Below are 5946 nucleotides of genomic sequence, written 5' to 3'. Positions count from 1 at the left end.
TTGTTTGTTTGTTTGTTTGTTTGTTTTTTAAAGATTTTATTTATTTACCTGACAGAGATCACAAGTAGGCAGAGAGGCAGGCAGAGAGAGGAGGAAGCAGGCTCCCCACTGAGCAGAGAGCCTGATGCAGGACTCCATCCCAAGACCCTGAGATCATGACCTGAGCCGAAGGCAGAGGCTTAACTCTCTGAGCCACCCAGGCACCCCATAGAAGTTTGTGTTTTAACAAGCCTTCTAGGTGGTTCTGATACGCACCAAAGGTTGAGATGCATGGATCTATGGCAGACACTCCTCAGTTTCCTTCTGCACCACCCACCACCTGTGTCCACCTGCGGATGCATAGATCACCCAAAGAGAGGGCTCTCTGTAGTAGGCTGGAGATTGCTGTTCTTAGCCCTCTCCAGATCCTATTTTTATTAATGACTCAGATGGAGGCACAGATGGCACACTGATCTTATTAACAGATGACAGAGAGCTGGATGGGGGAGAGATGTTGAATGATGACATCAGTACCCAAAGACACAAAGTAATGGCCCAAGTCTATCAAGATGAAACTTAATAAGGCTTATTAGCTGGGATTAGATTCAGCTTTGAGTGACAGAAAACCCTAAATAGTATTGGCTTAATAAGATAGAAAGTATTTCTCTTTCACATAAATGAACTCTGGAAGCATCAGGCCAGAGTCAATGTGGTGGCTCTGCTTCCTGGAATTCCCAGGATTTGCACTTTCCATTTGTCCCATTCCTAAAGTATGGCCTTATCCTTGAGTCAAGGATGGCGACATCCATGTTTGAGATAACAAAATGGAGGAAGAATGTCTTGCCATCTTTAAGAATTCTGGATGCTATCACATTATCCTTCTGCTAGCATCCTATTGGCCAAAACTCAGTCTTCTGGCCATAGTTGCAATGGAGACTCAAAATTGTCTTTATTTTTCTAGCTAGCCGAGCTTTCTACATGAAAGAAAGGGAGAACAAATATTGGGACACAGGGAGTAGACTCTGCCAAACAAAGCAAAAACAAAGTCCTTAATATAAGGCATAAAAGGTAAATGTCTCTTGAAGTCTCTGAAAAGGAAGGGAGAAATAGGGAGTAAAAACCATGAAAGCAGCCCTCAGCTGTCTCCCTTTACAAAGGCAGTAAACCCAAGCCATACTTGCTTAAGTAAGAGAGAAATAATGGTATACAAAGCTGAAGTTTTTAGACACATTGCTAGCTTCGGGAATGTCTCAAGTGATGTCATCAAGAAACACTCTTTTCCATATCTTAGTTCCACAGTCCTTCATGTTGGGTTTATGGCAAGATGTCTGCCTGCAGATCCAGAACCTAGTCCCTGAATGCGCTGGTAGACCAGAAGAGGTTCAAATTCAGTGTTCCCCAGCCTCATCTCTACTGGTTTCTCAGGTCAGCTTCCTTTAGCAAAGCAGCTCTCAACTCTGACTTATCACTGGAATCCCCCAGGAGCTTTTTAAAATGATACTCAAACCTCTCTTCCTAAATCTGATTTTATTGGTCAGTGTGGGACTTTGGCATTTAAAAAAAAAAAAATCTCCCTGGTGATTCTCCTGTGAGTCTAGAGTGAAGAACCCCCTGGTCCAGCATACTGCAAAAAGTGGAAGCTTTGCCTCTCAAGTTTCTCTGAGGTTGTCTCCTCAGACATCATGTGTGGGTACCATGTGTCTCCTCCTTTGGGTCCTGCCTTACGAGAGCCCCCCTCGCTATACTGCTGGTCACCACCCAGACTTATAATGCTTCCACTCCCTTCATAGGATCTAGCTTCCCTCAATGGGACCTGAGGGAAGGAACATTGAGGAAATACCTCCTGACTACCCTAGCCTTCTGTCCTCCCAAGATCTCTACACATGGCTGGCAATGTTGACTTTCTTTTATTAAAGGACTCAAGTGATTTTAAAAGGGAAACACAGTATGAAGAAAAAAAATTAAAGGTTTGGGAAGCCATCTGCTTATAAACTATAATTGAAACCTAAGATTAGGACTTGAAGAATGTCAACTGTTAAGAGCTCCAGTGCAAGGATTAGCTGATCAAAGAAGCTGTGAAGGATTACCCAGAGAGGTCACAGGAAATGCCCAAGAGCATGGACTCCCGGAAGCCAAGAGAACAGAGGTTGGAAGCACCAAGACTAGCTTACCCACTTCACTCTTTTGTCTAGGGACTGGTCTGTTGTCATCTACTCTGATGACTTTCTTCCGTGAAATGTGAAACATACAGAACAATGCCCACAATTTCAACAAACTCAACAAATGCTCCAAATTTCACTGGAAGCTCAAGTTATGACCTTTCGGTATGTTGTCAGTAGATACTCAGATTTCTCTACACCAATACAGAAGCTCTCAAAAGGCCAGGAGTTTTTCAAAAGATAGGGCTCCTCAAAGCCTCACAAATATGAAATCAAAGAAATATAGAGCTCTCAAACTTTGCATGCTGAGGTGCCCTAAGTCACTGCAGTGAATCAGACGGGCCCAGCAGGAAGTTTTAAATTTTTGAGGGAAAAGTGACAACATCTGTCAGGCACAAATTACTACTGGTAATTTATTCGGACCTGAGTACATAATAATCTGAAATGTTTTTTTTATTTTTTGGCCTACGGCCAATGAATAAGCTACTCGGTTGACTCTAACCAGGAGCTGAGAAAGTTTGGGAACTTCTGCGTAGGGAAATGATTGACTCCTGCAAGCCAATAGCACTCTCTAACTCATGCTTGCCGTCTTAGCAGCTGTCAGCCTGAAAATATGACACCCCAAGAGTACAAGAATTTGTTTCTTACTATATCTCTGAAGGAATTGCTCCTGTTCAAAATTATAAACAACCTATGGGTTAGGTGAAATTAGAATTTACAATAGAAACAATCTAGATAGTATAATAAACTAAAATATTTTATTTCAAACCCCTGACACATCTAAAGAAATCTCATTTATATTCAGAACATTTTCAGGCTCTATCCTTTCCTTTCAGCAGTATGGGTGTCATAAAAGCAAATAAAACCATGAGTTCAAAATCATAGGCTACATCCTAGTTTATGTGAATTAGATTTGTTGAAGTCCATGGCCAAAGAACACATTTCTAATTTTATATTATATCTGCATTGTATCTGGTTTTATATATGTACTAGTCAGGATAGTCTTGGTTATGTTGCTGTAAGCCCTAAAAAGACAAACTCTAAAATATCAGTGGATTAACCCCCCAAAAAACTTTGTTTCTCTCACTTACCTACAATCTGATGTGGCATGGGTGTCTTTCTTCCACCCTAAGCTATGTCAGCTGAAACACCTGGCCCCTAAGGTCCCAAGCCAGAGAAAGAAAGAGAGGCAAGAAGTATGCTGGTTCATAACTGCCTCATCCCCAGAGTAACACAGGTTATTTCCTTTCATAATCCATTGGCCAGAACTTGTCACATAGCTGCAGTCTCTCTCTCTCTCTCTCTCTCTCTCTCTCTCCCTCTCTCTCTCTCTCCATGGGATGCTGAGAAATGTGGGAAGAACATGGACATCTGGTAACAATGTTTCTGACACAATCGACTTTATTATAGTCATACCAAGTGAGGATACAATTTACTCATTCATTCATTCATCAAAAACTACTGGGGTACCTGGATGGCTCAGTGGGTTAAGCCTCTGCCTTCGGCTTGGGTCATGGTCTCAGGGTCCTGAGATCAAGCCCCACATCGGACTCTCTGCTCATCAGGGAGCCTGTTCCCCAAACTCCCGCCTGCCTCTCTGCCTACTTGTGATGTCTCTCTCTCTCTGTCAAATAATAAGTAAAACCTTAAAAAAAAAAAAAAAAAAACACTATCTATTGAGGACCTACTGTGTCAGGGATTAGGCTTACATCCTAGTGGAGAAGGCTAGACAATAAAGAAGATACCAAATAAGCGAACAAAAACATCATTGTAGATCATGGTGTGAATTCTTTCTTTCTTTCTTTCTTTTTTTAAAAGATTTTATTTAATTTGACAGACAGAGATCACAAGTAGGCAGAGATGCACCAGAGAGAGAGGGGGAAGCAGGCTCCCTGCTGAGCAGAGAGCCTGATGTGGGGCTCGATCCCACGACACTGGGATCATGACCTGAGCAGAAGGCAGAGGCTTTAACCCACTGAGCCACCCAGGCACCCCTGATGTGAATTCTTTCTTTATAAATTCAATAAATTTTGTTTGAGTGCTGGTTTTGTACCCGATATAGTTCTACTGCCAGGGATATAACAAATGAAATAGAATCTCAGCTCTCACAAAGCGTATATTCTGGTGGGGAGGGTGGACAACCCACCGACCGCACATAAAAGTCATTAAGAGGAGATGAGCTAAAAAGAACAACAAGGTAAGAGAGCTAAAAGAGATACAATGGCCTCTCTGCTAGAGTGACATGTTTTCAAGCTCCGTGTGGACGCTGATGAATCCGCAGTAGGACTATTAGCCATTATGCCTATCTCTCCTCCCTTCCAGATTGAACCTCAATGTTGGGACCACATCAGATTTTATTAACAGGCAAAGATTTTCAAAATATGTTAAATTAAAATTTTAAAATTCAGGTTCAAAATGGCATGTACATGATACTCCCATCCCGAGAACTGGACTATATGAGAAAACATGGAAGTCACCACATTTACATGCTAACAGAACAAATCCTAGATGTCAAAAGTATACATAATTTTACTTCCTTTTTTAATTTATGGAAATTGGCATCTATTTTCTAACTTGTTTGCAACACGCATTTGTTATTAAGATAATAAAACAAAATGTATGAAGACTCTGTAGGGATTGAAGGCTAAATAATTCATAGGTTATATAAATTTTCCTGGGAAAAGAAAGGTATAATTTTTCAAATTTGCTTTTAGGAGAGTCAAGAAGGCAGCCAAATTTGGAACATGTGGAGGTGTTCTCAGAGTTAAGATTTATTTTTCTTTTGTGGGATGGGAAAGGTGGGCTTTCTTGGAAGAAAGGAAAAAGAGGAATTAACAATGCTAATCTATGAAGAAGGAACATGACCCCTTTCTGGGATAAGTCTGAAGGGCTTTTCTGCCCCCCAAGTGCATGCTATACAAAATTGTTTGTCCTATGGAGGCTGTGTGTCGTTACCCAGATGAATATGCCATCTATGGTAAGACCTAGACATGCTGGAAATCAGCCTGCTTCATGAGGTTCCAAGAGAATGAGGGAGCCATCCCTGCCTTTGCTTTGGCCCCAGCAAAAAGTATCAGAAAGCATGAGAAGAACCCAGGGAAATGAACATGGGATGATGACAAGGCTGTGCAGGGATTCTGGATACTAGAACAATAATAACCACCATCATGGTTGTCGTCATAATGATGATGACACACAGTTACGGAGTCTCAAGAGAAGGCCAGGAAATGTGTTACATATGTTATTTACATTATCTTACTCAATAGATTGTGTACACATTCATTCGTTTTCACGTTATATAATCTATTCTATTTTAATATCATGGCGTATTTAGTGCCAGAAGACTCACAAGGAAGGTCATGTAAGGAAGAAGAACACTTCAAGACTCTGGCAGGTAACAATTCCCAGGTACAAAAAGGAAGAATCCTAGAAAGCATGGGCTGGGAGCCCATGTGGCAAGAGATGCGGAAGTTACATTATTAATAATATATGAAACAATTTACTATTTCTGGATAGGAAAAAGTTCCGGGTGGGAAAGAATTCTTTTTCTCACTTGGGAGTTCTCTAGTGAACTCTGAAGACCAAAGAAGAAGTAGAATCATAAATGAAGGCAAGTGGGGGGCGCCTGGGTGGCTCAGTGGATTAAGCTGCTGCCTTGGCTCAGGTCATGATCTCAGGGTCCTGGGATCGAGCCCCGCATCGGGCTCTCTGCTCGTCAGGGAGCCTGCTTCCCTTCCTCTCTCTCTGCCTGACTCTCTGCTTACTTGTGATCTCTCTCTCTCTGTCAAATAGATAAATAAAATCTTTA

Source organism: Mustela nigripes, chromosome 3 (genome assembly GCF_022355385.1).
Source record: "Mustela nigripes isolate SB6536 chromosome 3, MUSNIG.SB6536, whole genome shotgun sequence".
Classification (NCBI taxonomy): domain Eukaryota; kingdom Metazoa; phylum Chordata; class Mammalia; order Carnivora; family Mustelidae; genus Mustela; species Mustela nigripes.
Note: the sequence above shows the minus strand (reverse complement) of the source record.